The sequence below is a fragment of the Cannabis sativa genome, chromosome 2 (genome assembly GCF_029168945.1).
Source record: "Cannabis sativa cultivar Pink pepper isolate KNU-18-1 chromosome 2, ASM2916894v1, whole genome shotgun sequence".
NCBI classification, from domain to species: Eukaryota; Viridiplantae; Streptophyta; class Magnoliopsida; order Rosales; family Cannabaceae; genus Cannabis; species Cannabis sativa.
Genome location: NC_083602.1, coordinates 19,617,977 through 19,632,263, shown reverse-complemented (window position 1 = coordinate 19,632,263; position 14,287 = coordinate 19,617,977). Strand labels below are relative to the sequence as shown.

The 14,287-nt window shown below is 33.1% G+C and overlaps 1 non-coding gene and 1 pseudogene across 1 annotated transcript; one reads left to right on the top strand and one right to left on the bottom strand.

The window, feature by feature from the left end:
* Window positions 1–5,288: 5,288 nt before the first annotated feature.
* On the bottom strand, window positions 5,289–12,342 carry LOC133034823 (uncharacterized; annotated as a pseudogene).
* Window positions 10,488–10,595, top strand: LOC133035288 (small nucleolar RNA R71). Its single transcript, XR_009686564.1, has one exon. It is a non-coding gene; the product is annotated as a small nucleolar RNA R71 (small nucleolar RNA).
* Window positions 12,343–14,287: the final 1,945 nt, after the last annotated feature.

The following is a 14,287-nucleotide window of genomic DNA, read 5'->3' as shown; positions in this document are numbered from 1 at the left end:
TTTTGGCTTCGAACCATCCGACTGTGTCACATCGGTACAGGCTAGAGTTTGACTAGCAGCTGGAGTATGACCAGTGTACCGAGTATAGGCTGACACTGTATCACATCGGCACAGGCTAGAGTATGACTAGCAGCTGGAGTATGACCAGTGTGCCGAGTATAGGCTGATACTCGGGTTGGTGGTTCCGTACTATTTGACGTATCACATCAGTACAGGCTAGAGTATGACTAGCAGCTGGAGTATGACCAGTGTACTGAGTATAGGTTGATACTGTAACACATTGGTACAGGCTAGAGTATGACTAGCAGCTGGAGTATGACAAGTGTACCGAGTATAGGCTGTTACTTGTCAATAGTACCGTCCCTATGAACGTTCTGGACTGAGTATCGTTTTGGACACGCCAGTTAGGGTTATGGTCAGGGGTATGGGCGTCTGATCATGACTCGGGATTTATGTATGATTATTATTATGCTTTTCTTACTGAGTCTGTCGACTCACAGTGCTATGTTTATGTGTAGGTAAGGGCAAGGCTAAGGCTGATGGACCGTGAGAGCGAGCCGGTGAAGATTGTACATGACGGGGCGGTTAGACCTGGAGCGTACGATCCTCGGGACAGCAAGGCTATTTTTGTAATTTGTCGCTAGGCGACAAGTATTTTGTATAGACAGTAAACTTTTGTAAAAGGTTTTGTAATCGGGATCCCGAGTATTTTGTATAAATATTTTATAAGTTTAATTAAAAAGCAAAAATTTTAATTAATCACGATTTCCATAACGTTGATTAGAAACGAGTTGCACAGTATGTTTAAAAATCACGTAATACGCCTATGCTAGTTAGGGTGTTACACAAACACTTTTTTATCTATTGACAATGAGATGTTCCACCCCTAATCACTTAGAATAGCTAACAAACATGCAAACCATGGTTAACAGTTCTAGCTTTTCTTAAGATTTCGATTAGGTCATCCATGAATCTAGTAATGATTTACATTAAGTGTACAACCATTGCATCATTCTGAAATTATATTACCATAGAAGGATTTAGGCAACAACTAGTAACTAATCATCAATATGCAACTCGAATTTCTGGGGAGGTAAGTTTGGATATAATTCAAAATCAAATTAATGATCTTTGAACTGCATATCTACTAACTTTTTCTCCACCCCTATCAGTTCGCATGATCTTTAACCACTTACCATTGCTAGAAATTCATGAAATTTTTTAAACATTTTAAATTTCTTTTGCATAAGGTAAAATCTAGAGTGATCGTTTTAAGAATACAACGAAAACTCATATCCACCCCTGAATGTACATCCATCTGCGAATGAGATGAACTTAATTTCAGTCAATATAGGCATATTAAATCTTTGCAGAGAATGATCTTGTCAAAACCACTATGAACAAGACACAAATGCCATAGATTTATAAAATAGTTGTAGTCTTTTGATGACTTATGTTTAGTTACATCAAAGAGTTCTTAGAATAATGCAAGTGGATTCTGGTCACAGAATACTAAACTCATACAGTTTGAATCCATTGAAAGAAAATGGTTATGAAACACTTGTGAAAGTGTAACTGTATAATTAGTAATTCTTTCTTGGACCACCACTACTAATCTAACTCTAAGTTTGATTTGCCCATACAAGTAGGAGATTTCTAAGATTGAGGATTTATATCATTTTGGGATAAAATTTCGGGAATATAATCATATGCATCATTTAATTTCTTAAGAGAAAATATGAAATGACTTTATATGATTTATAGACCATTCATCCAATGATATGTTATTAAGCTGATTCGAAATGAATAAGCTAAGACGAATTAGGATAATTTCGTTTTAAATAAGAATCCAACGATGTTCCGATTAGCGAGAGTCAAAGTAATCTTATTTTTACAATATTCTTGTTTCATATTGTAAAATACTAGTCTAAGGTGTCATCAATTGATGAACAGCTAGATGTTGCATATACAATATTTATCTTTCGAGATCTAACACTATTATGTTAGTCTAATGGTGAAAATCCATTAGGGATTTATCTCATTAGAAAAACAAACCAAGTTAGACCAACAATGAAGATTCGAAATTAAACTACAATTTAATAACAAAAAATAACATGGTTCAATAAAAATTCATACACAATTCAGAAATTATTATAGCATATAGCAAGTAGGAATGACAAGTGAAAATACTAAAACATACAATCCTAAATAATTTCTAAGGTTTTCAACAAACTGATATCAGTGTCCCGTTTAGGCGAGAGTCAAAGCTACCATCCATTGAATAGAGTTGTCAGCTCATCTAAAATGATCAACATTCTAGCAACCTTTTGTTCGATCAAGATTGGAATTCGCGTTGTTCCGTTTAGGCTTGAGTCAAGGCTATTCTATCTTATGAGCTTCCACCATTGTTTCATATTCTTGCAAGTCTTATATAGTCGCCACCTGATTACGCCCAAACTTGTCTTCACAAAGCGGTTGTTGTAGTGTAGCATGGGCGGTCGTGTCCACAGAGAGATATCTTATCAAAAAGTGATTAGTAGAACTTTAAGCGCAAAAAGTAAATGAATCGTTGGTGGTTTTTGAGAAAATTTTGAAAATAAATTTAAAGCAAATAAAATTGGTAGAAAATTATAATAAAAAAAATGATAAGGTTTCAAGAATCACCTATATGTTTGGCTCATTTATTTGGGTTTTGATTCACACATATAACACAATTAAATTATTTACTTCCCAATAATTTAATCGGAAGATAAAACTTGAAGAACATATAATAAAAAAAAATGTATTTGAGTAATATAGAATTCTCACATTAAGATTGTAGAAAATAATCTTATGAAAAATCTAAGAATGACAATATACCTTTTGTTTGGTAATAATGCAATAAGAGATTAATCATAAAATTATAATATTAATGTATATTTATCCTAATCATATTCACATAGAAAAAGCATGACTATTTCTATATAATACTAAATAGATAAATATATTAATATAGAGATAAAAAAAAATAGAAGAAAAATATACTACTCAAATGTATAAACTTTAAGCACTTGGTGAATCAAAACACAAGTAAATATTACCTCACATATAAGATCATCCTTTACCTTATCTAGGAAACTAGCCAAAAATGCTAGTCATTCTCACAATAATCTAAAAAGAAAATATGAGAAGAGATAGATAAAATAAAACTAAAATTTACTATAGTTTTTGCCAATGAAAAATTACACACCAAATGTGTACAAGAGGTCTCCTTTATATAGTGTTTTTGGAGACACAAATGTGAAATAAAATCCATGCATAGAATTAAAAAGGAAAGCTGAATAAATTTAAATTGAAAATAGCTTAATTTTTGGGATTAGAAATTTAAAGTGCACAATTGAGGCATGCTTGAGACGTTCCTTGTCAGCAACAACTAATCAAATTGAAAATATACAATTTGATTAAGCCAAATCAGAAAGAAGATAATCTTGAACGTGGCCATTAAATTACAATCCCCAACTTCCTTGCCACATGTCGTACTCATAGGGAAATGGAACCAATCAAAATTGTTAATCCTCTTTGAATGTGATCCAATTTTACAACTGCTATTGAGTTGTACAAACTAGAGAGAATAAAATCAATCTTAGATTTTCTCATGGGTTTATGCTATTGGGCTTCTCCTTTTGTCAACTTTACCAAAAATCATTTTCTTTCCTGCAAAATGAACATAAACTAAATTTAAAATAATATTTTCAATTATATAATATATCATATTAATTTCATGAAAATATTACTCAAAACTTAATTTAATTTAAACTTTAACATCAATAAAATGATATTTTTGACCACTAATCACAACCCCCAACTAGCTTATTGCTAGTCTCTAGCAATTCAAGCGGAGAAGAAAATTATCAAGCTGAATAATCAAGTCACACCAATCAAAACAAGCCATGCATTTTAAAATATCATTAAGAAATTAGAAATTGCTAAGCAAACTACTTAGTTGTAACCCCAGAGTTGTGGGTGTGTGCACCAAACCATATCCATTTCTTACCACAAGCCATAACACAAATAGCATCGAAAAATCTCAAAAGCGTAAAGGTCTCAACTCCAATTTCCTCACAGGCATTGAAAGTATTTTTTTTTATGGGAGAGATGACACTCTTGGAGTTGGAATTGTAACAATTAACGCTCAAATGAGAGAAGACAAACTTTTTAGGACAAACAATTTGAACAAATATTGATCATAAGATAGGAAAATCAAATAATTAGAATTTAAATGACAAACAACCTTTGGGATTTACAAGAGACTTGAAGAATAAAGAGCCAACTAAAAGAAAATTGTAAATATTAGAAAAGAACACTTTTTTTTTTTTTAAGAAACACATGAAGTGATGTTTCTTTCATTCAATTTTTTATATGGAACAATTTTTTTTTTTTTAAAAAAGAAAATACAATAACGAAATGTTGCTCTTGTTCTATTTTTTTTCTATTTTTTTTATTAATTTTTTTTTGATTTTTTTTTTGATTTTTTTTTACAAGAGGCAACATAAAAATACATGAATACAAAGAAATATGAAAAATAACATTACAACAAAGGCTCTTTTAACAAATGAAATTGTCCCTCCAGTATATGTCATGTGTTTAAATTCTAAAAATCTAAATTGACCAACTCAAATGATCAATAAAAGTTCAAAAAGTCGTTTTCTCAACTCTCACAACTTACAAAAAAAATATGGAAAACTTTAAGCTTGAAAATTTTCTCAACTATTTGTGTTAACAACCATCTTACCACATGTTTGGAAAGTGCATTAAAGAACTCTGAAAATCACTCCTTAATAGCTAAACATAGCAAAATCCAACTCAAACAACCATCTTATATGTGAGGTAATAATGCAATAAGAGATTAATCATAAAATTATAATATTAATGTATATTTATCCTAATCATATTCACATAGAAAAAGCATGACTATTTCTATATAATACTAAATAGATAAATATATTAATATAGAGATAAAAAAAAAAAGAAGAAAAATATACTACTCAAATGTATAAACTTTAAGCACTTGGTGAATCAAAACACAAGTAAATATTACCTCACATATAAGATCATCCTTTACCTTATCTAGGAAACTAGCCAAAAATGCTAGTCATTCTCACAATAATCTAAAAAGAAAATATGAGAAGAGATAGATAAAATAAAACCAAAATTTACTATAGTTTTTGCCAATGAAAAATTACACACCAAATGTGTACAAGAGGTCTCCTTTATATAGTGTTTTTGGAGACACAAATGTGAAATTTTCTCAACTATTTGTGTTAACAACCATCTTACCACATGTTTGGAAAGTGCATTAAAGAACTCTGAAAATCACTCCTTAATAGCTAAACATAGCAAAATCCAACTCAAACAAAATATTTCAATCATGCTTAGAAAATTTTGAGAAAATTTGACTTAAAAGTTCAACACAACAATGTAATTCTCCAAATGAAAGCTCACCAGAACTTACCACCCCCAACCGAAAATCAGACAGTGTCCTCAATGTCAAAATAAATATGCAATGAAAAAGATAGGGGAAAGAGAACACCTGGAAGATGACAATATCCATGGGGCGGTAATTGAAACAACCTGATAACACAAAACAAACCCAAAACAAACGAAAACGAAAACGAAAACACACAAAACTAATAGAAAAGTTAAAAAATATATATATATATATAAAATAAAATAAAACATGTAAAAGAAATGAACAACTCAGAGTGTATAGATAGGGTCCTTAAGAAGGACCTCTTCAACATGACTCACACTCTCGATGTAATGCTTCAATCTCTGGCCATTGACTCTAAAAATTCTCCCATCAGTTGGGTCCTCAACTTCAACAGAACCATTCGGAAAAACCTTTTTCACCACAAATGGGCCAGTCCACCGTGATCTCAACTTACCTGGGTGGAAATGCAACCGAGAATCATAAAGATGCACCTTTTGATTCACCTCAAAATTCTTTCGCAGGATCTGTTTATCATGAGCAACTTTCATTTTTTCCTTGTAGATCCTGGAATTATCATATGCCTCATTTCTCAACTCCTCAATTTCAGACAGCTGGAGTTTGCGATTAATGCCTGCAGCATTAAGATCAAAATTAAAGGCTTTGACAGCCCAATATGCCTTATGCTCAAGTTCAACAGGCAAATGACAAGCTTTCCCATAAACAAGCCGATAGGGAGACATCCCAAGAGGGGATTTGAAAGCAGTACGGTATGCCCAGAGAGCGTCAAGAAGACGAGAAGACCAATCTTTTCTGTCTGGATTTACCGTTTTTTCCAGAATTTGTTTTATCTCCCTATTGGCTAACTCCGCTTGCCCATTGGTCTGCGGATGGTAAGAATTAGCAACCTTATGGAGCACACCGTACTTCCGCATGAGAGCCTCAAAAGACTTGTTGCAAAAGTGTGTGCCTTGATCACTAATGATAGCACGAGGCGTACCGAACCTTGACAAAATGTTTTCCTTCAAGAACTTGGTAACTGTTGCATTATCATTGGTTCGACAAGGTACAGCCTCAACCCATTTAGAAACATAATCCACAGCAAGGAGAATGTAAAGGTAACCAGAAGATGATGGAAATGGTCCCATGAAATCTATACCCCAACAATCAAATATCTCAATCACAAGAATAGGGTTCAAGGGCATCATGTGACGACGAGATAGAGAGCCTAACTTTTGGCACCTCACACATGAACGACAAAATTCGTTGGTGTCTTTGAACAAAGTGGGCCAATAAAGGCCACACTGTAAGATTTTTGCAGTAGTTTTCTTCACAGAGAAGTGACCACCACAAGCATCATTGTGACAAAAGTTCAAAACACTAGACACCTCATCATCAGGGATGCATCTTCGTATGATCTGATCGGGGCAATACTTGAACAAGTATGGATCATCCCAATAGAAATTGCGCACCTCGACCAGAAACTTGCGTCTATCTTGTGAACTCCACTCAGAAGGAAGTTCACCTGTTACTAAGTAGTTAACTATGTGTGCATACCACGGTAACTTAGTAACAGCAAGCAGTTGTTCATCGGGGAAATCATCACGAATAGGTGGATCATCAGCAGAATCACTAAATTCAAGTCGAGACAAGTGATCTGCGACGACATTCTCAACACCTTTCTTGTCTTTGATTGTGATGTCAAATTCTTGCAATAGAAGGATCCACCGTATTAAGCGCGCCTTAGTATCCTTTTTGGAAAGGAGGTACTTAAGGGCAGAATGATTTGTGAAGATCGTAATAGGTGAACCAATCAAGTAAGCTCGAAATTTGTCAAGAGCAAAGACAACAGCAAGCAACTCTTTTTCAGTAGTGGAATAGTTCATTTGAGCACTATTAAGAGTTCGACTTGCATAATAGACAACAAAAGGTTTCCCCTCCCTTCGTTGTCCCAAAACAGCTCCAACAACAAAATTGCTTGCATCACACATGATTTCAAAAGGCAAATTCCAATCAGGTGACTGTATGATGGGAGCGGACGTTAATTTTGCAACAAGTGTTCGGAATGCATCCTCACACTTTTGTGTCCACTCAAAATTAGCATCTTTGGCGAGGAGGTTGCACAGTGGACGAGAAATCATTGAAAAGTTTTGGATGAACCTCCTATAAAAACCAGCATGCCCAAGAAAAGATCTAACATCTTTGACAGTCTTTGGAGTGGGCAAATTAGAAATGAGATCAATCTTAGACTGATCTACCTCAATCCCTCTTTCGGAGACAATGTGTCCCAAGACTATGCCTGAAGATACCATGAAATGGCATTTCTCCCAATTGAGTACAAGACCTTTCTCAATACATCGTGTTAAAACAGCTTCTAAATTAAGAAGGCATGTTTCAAAAGAACTTCCAAAGACTGTTAGATCATCCATAAATACTTCCATACATTTTTCAACCATGTCACTGAAAATGCTCATCATGCACCTTTGGAAGGTGGCTGGTGCATTACACAGTCCAAATGGCATACGCCGAAAAGCATAAGTACCGAAAGGACATGTAAAAGTGGTCTTATCTTGATCCTCCAATGCAATCTCGATTTGATAATAGCCTGAATAGCCATCAAGAAAGCAATAAAAAGGATGCCCAGCCACACGTTCAAGGATTTGGTCGATAAATGGAAGTGGGAAATGATCCTTACGGGTGGCAGCATTCAACTTTCGATAATCAATGCACATGCGCCAACCCGTCACAGTCCTTGTGGGAACAAGGGCCCCTTTATCATTTTCAATAACAGTTACACCCGATTTCTTAGGTACTACCTGAATTGGACTGACCCATTTGCTATCAGCCACTGGATAAGCGATGTTAGCATCCAAAAGTTTCAACACTTCAGTTTTCACAACTTCTTTCATGGTGGGGTTCAGTCTTCTTTGAGGATCTCTTCGAGGGATTGCTCCCTCCTCCAACTTGATTCTATGGGAGCAAATTAAAGGGCTAATACCTTTAATATCAGCAAACGTCCAACCTATTGCAGGTTTATGCTTCTTTAGTAGCTTGACTAATTGCATTTCCTGTGAAGGATCAAGTTTGGACGAGATGATAACAGGAAAGGTATCACCATCTCCCAAGAAAACATGTTTTAAACCCTCAGGTAGTTGGGCTAGCTTAACAGTGGGAACCTCTTCAGTAGAAGGTTTTGGCTTTTCCCTTTCACCAGGTAGCTCTTCAAAGCGAGGTTGCCAAAACTTTGCTCTTCCGTTTTGTGAGTCTTTATAACAAGAAATTTCATTAATTGACTCATTAAAACCAGAACTTTCAGAAACTGAGAAGAGTTCATCAAGATCATCAGAATTTTTTTGCAATTGAATCTCCTCAGAAATGAGCGTGTCAATCAAAAATGTCTGATAACACTCATCATCGTCATGTGGTTGCTTTGCAACATGAAAAATATTGACCTCAAGAGTCATATTCCCAAAAGATATTTTCATTAGACCATTCCTACAGTTAATAAGGGCATTAGCTGTAGCGAGGAAAGGTCTTCCAAGTATGATAGGGATTTTGGATTCCATGTTAACCACAGATTGAGTATCCAGGATAAGAAAGTCCACGGGGTAATAGAATTTGTCAACTTGAACAAGAACATCCTCAACAATTCCCCGAGGCTTCTTGATAGAACGATCAGCCAACTGTAAGACAACAGAAGTAGGCTTGATTTCACCAAGACCAAGTTGCGAGTAGACAGAATAAGGCATGAGATTAACACTCGCTCCTAAGTCTAGCAAAGCTTGACTAAATTCATGAGTCCCGATTTGACAAGAAATGGTGGGACAGCCAGGATCTTTGTATTTCAGCGGTGTCTTTTGTTCAATTACCGCACTAACTTGCTCAGTCAAGAAAGCAGTCTTTTTGACATGATGCTTCCTTTTTACAGTGCAAAGATCCTTGATGATTTTAGCATAGGTTGGCACTTGTTTGATGACGTGAAGCAAAGGAAGATTAATCTTCACTTGTGTCAAGTGCTCAAGGATTTCTCCTCGATTTTCAAGATTTTTCCCAGCAGGTCTCAAAGCCTGGGGAAATGGAACTTTTGCAGAAGCATTGGATGGCACACTTTTATGGACAACATGTGGAGATTTTGAAGTGGTAGCTGTTATTGGTTGATCTTCCAAAGTTTTACCACTTCTAGTTGTGATGGCATTAGCCTCCTTAACTATTTGATCGTTAGAGCTGGAGGTTTGAGCCATATGTTGCCCTTGTGCATTGAATTGAGGCTGAGAAGGAAGTTTGCCTCTTTCAGAAATAGCCAAGGACCCAGTCAATTTTGAAAATTGACTCTTCATTTCTTTGATTTCTTCCATCATTTGGCGATTTATTTTAGTTTGCTCCTCCATGAATGATTGAACGGTGTTCTCAAGAGAACTCCTTTGAGGTGGAGAATTGTATTGAGGAGCAGGCTGAGCTTTTGATGGTTGATTTTGGTGCTCATTTCTCCATTGCCCTCCGGAAGATTGTGCTTGGTTGGGATCTTTCCAACTGAAATTTGGGTGGTTTCTCCAACCAGGGTTGTACGTATTAGAGAATGGCTTATTGTAGGTCCCTAAGGCATTGCATTGCTCTTCATAAACCCCCTTCATTTCTCTAAAGGCTAAACAATCCTTAGCTAAATGATCCGATTCTCCACACACAAAACATGGCTCATGTATTTCTGCTTTGGCAACCATATTCAGTCCTTGCCCACTTTTTTTTTTTAAAGGCCTCAAGTTGCTTTGTTAAGGACTCAACTTGGGCTTTGAGACTGTCCTCCTCCCTTAGTTGGTAAATTCCTGCTGGTCGATTTCTGTTAGTGCTTTCAGTAGCACTTGGACCAGTCCAAGTATGAGATTTTTCTGCAAGCTCATTGAGATATTCAAAGGCTTCTTCAGGATCTTTTTGGAGGAATTCACCATTGCACATCATTTCTATAAACTGGCGTTCACGACTAGTGAGGCCTTCATAGAAATAACTAACTAGGCGCCATTTTTCATAACCATGGTGGGGACAAAGAGTTAACAGTTCTTTAAACCTTTCCCAGACTTGATAAAGAGTTTCATTGTCTTTTTGGGAAAAGGTAGAAATCTGCCTTTTTAAACCATTGGTCTTGTGGTTAGGGAAGTATTTGTGAAAGAATGATGATGTCATTTCTTCCCATGTTCCAATAGACCTTGGTCTCAGAGAGTATAACCAGCTTTTAGCTTTATCCTTCAAAGAGAAGGGAAAAAACTTTAATCGCACAGTATCCGCGATATTAGCTTGGTTATAAAAAGTGGCTACCACATCCTCAAATTCCCTAATATGCACATAAGGATTTTCATTTTCTAAACCATGGAAATTTGGCAAGAGTTGAATCATGCCAGGTTTGAATTCAAAATTGGGCATATTAGGTGGAAAGAGGATACAAGAAGGGGTAGGAGTGCGAGTAGGATGGAGATAGTCATTAAGACTTCTCTGCTGAATTTCATCATGATGGGCCATGGCGAATGGATTATGAGCAATTGTTGAGGTGGGAGAGGCAATGCTTGATGTATCGGAAGAGTTATCACTAGGGGTGTTGGGTCTCCTTACAAATCTCCCTAGTTCATCTCTATGACGATTCATTCACTTAATTTTTTTTTTTTTAATTTTTTTTTTTTTTGTTAAACTTGTTTCTTGGTAAATTTGGACAATTTGAAATGACCTCACATGCCTCACCAGACTCCCTAGGGTACTAAGTGAGTATTAAAAATCACAATTCAAATATTTCTAACCAAATGACCAATAAGTAAAATAAATTACTTATTTTGAAGGAACAAGCTTGGTTTTTTTTTTTTTTTAAATAGTAATAAGTCCAAAAATGTAATAAGACAAGGGCATACACAAGAAATATTCCCAGGCCGATTGGGAAGGTTGCCAAGGTACCGCTTCGTCCCACACTTTCCTAGACAGAACCAAGGTTCCCAGGAAAGTGTAGAGGGTACTCTATCACAAGCCTTAAAAGCCAATCTTTCTAGACAGAATACTCTCAGTTTTTACCACTTGTTGCATTACACTTTGTTCCTAATACTATAAAGTTTTATGAATAATTTTATTTTAGAATTTTATGATTTTTTTTTTTTAATAATAAAGAGGTGGAACCTAAATTAAAGCTAATCTAAAACCTAAGGTTACACAAATTAAGGGACTAAACCTAATAATTTGAAATCTATAAATTTAAAGCTAAAGAAAAAAAAATAATAAATGACAAATAATTACAAAATTAACAATGAATGATAATTTGAACACAATAAATGTAGAAAAGAAAAGAAAAATATGTAAAAAAAAATTAATGACTAATATATATATATTATATATAACTAATACCACATATATAATTGAACGAAAAGAGAAAATAAAAATATATGTATATAAATATATAAGCGTATAATAAATATGACAATTTTTTTTTTAAGTTATTAGACACAAAGAGAAAAATTAATAATTAAAAAAAAATACAAGTGTTATATATACACATTATAGAATGACTTACCTCTTGGCTGAAAAGTCCACTAAGTTTTGATTTCAATCTCCCCGGCAACGGCGCCAAAATTTGATTACGCCCAAACTTGTCTTCACAAAGCGGTTGTTGTAGTGTAGCATGGGCGGTCGTGTCCACAGAGAGATATCTTATCAAAAAGTGATTAGTAGAACTTTAAGCGCAAAAAGTAAATAAATCGTTGGTGGTTTTTGAGAAAATTTTGAAAATAAATTTAAAGCAAATAAAATTGGTAGAAAATTATAATAAAAAAATGATAAGGTTTCAAGAATCACCTATATGTTTGGCTCATTTATTTGGGTTTTGATTCACACATATAACACAATTAAATTATTTACTTCCCAATAATTTAATCGGAAGATAAAACTTGAAGAACATATAATAAAAAAAAATGTATTTGAGTAATATAGAATTCTCACATTAAGATTGTAGAAAATAATCTTATGAAAAATCTAAGAATGACAATATACCTTTTGTTTGGTAATAATGCAATAAGAGATTAATCATAAAATTATAATATTAATGTATATTTATCCTAATCATATTCACATAGAAAAAGCATGACTATTTCTATATAATACTAAATAGATAAATATATTAATATAGAGATAAAAAAAAAAGAAGAAAAATATACTACTCAAATGTATAAACTTTAAGCACTTGGTGAATCAAAACACAAGTAAATATTACCTCACATATAAGATCATCCTTTACCTTATCTAGGAAACTAGCCAAAAATGCTAGTCATTCTCACAATAATCTAAAAAGAAAATATGAGAAGAGATAGATAAAATAAAACTAAAATTTACTATAGTTTTTGCCAATGAAAAATTACACACCAAATGTGTACAAGAGGTCTCCTTTATATAGTGTTTTTGGAGACACAAATGTGAAATAAAATCCATGCATAGAATTAAAAAGGAAAGCTGAATAAATTTAAATTGAAAATAGCTTAATTTTTGGGATTAGAAATTTAAAGTGCACAATTGAGGCATGCTTGAGACGTTCCTTGTCAGCAACAACTAATCAAATTGAAAATATACAATTTGATTAAGCCAAATCAGAAAGAAGATAATCTTGAACGTGGCCATTAAATTACAATCCCCAACTTCCTTGCCACATGTCGTACTCATAGGGAAATGGAACCAATCAAAATTGTTAATCCTCTTTGAATGTGATCCAATTTTACAACTGCTATTGAGTTGTACAAACTAGAGAGAATAAAATCAATCTTAGATTTTCTCATGGGTTTATGCTATTGGGCTTCTCCTTTTGTCAACTTTACCAAAAATCATTTTCTTTCCTGCAAAATGAACATAAACTAAATTTAAAATAATATTTTCAATTATATAATATATCATATTAATTTCATGAAAATATTACTCAAAACTTAATTTAATTTAAACTTTAACATCAATAAAATGATATTTTTGACCACTAATCACCACCATTAGGATGATCAAAACTATATAAAAAACTTACAAGATTACTTTTCTTTTGAGATTAAATGGTGCTAACTTGCTAATGAACGTTCCTCCATTAGGGAGGATTACTCACTAAAACAATAGCTATGTAAAACAAACAATGGAGATCGAATATCCTAATAATAATAAAGCTCATTATTTAATGAAGGTTGTATTTTCTCCTAATATTTATTTTAATCAATTTATTTTCAATATATATTAAATAAAATTTCCAATTTAGAATAAAAAATTCCAAATATAAATTTTAATTTAATATTTATAAATTATACTTAGATGGATATGAAACTAACCTGAATTATTTCCATCTTAGTAATAATTTCCATAAATATTTAGAAAATTATTCAATTTAAGTTGTTTCAAAATTAATATAAATTAATTTACAACTCAAATTTAATTTTCTATAAATATATATTGCATTTCGAAAAAGAAAGTGTATAAGAATACTACTTTCGAAAATGCTTTAAAATAAAATAAAAAAAAATCGTGAAAAATTACTCTAATTTTATGTTGACCCAAAATTAATAAAAATTAATTTTCAACAAAAAATATAATTTTCCTATTTAATTAAATATCTAAGAAAAATTTCAAATATTTAAGTATCATGATTAAAAATCAACTTAAATATTAATTTTCTATTTAATTAAATACACTAGAAAAATACTTTAAGCAAAACAGATAATAACTATCTAGACTTTCATGCACTAATTAATTCAATTTTTATTTATAATATATTTTAGTTCATTTATTTTAATTGATCATTAAATGAAAAAATCATTGATTTAAGTTGGTCCA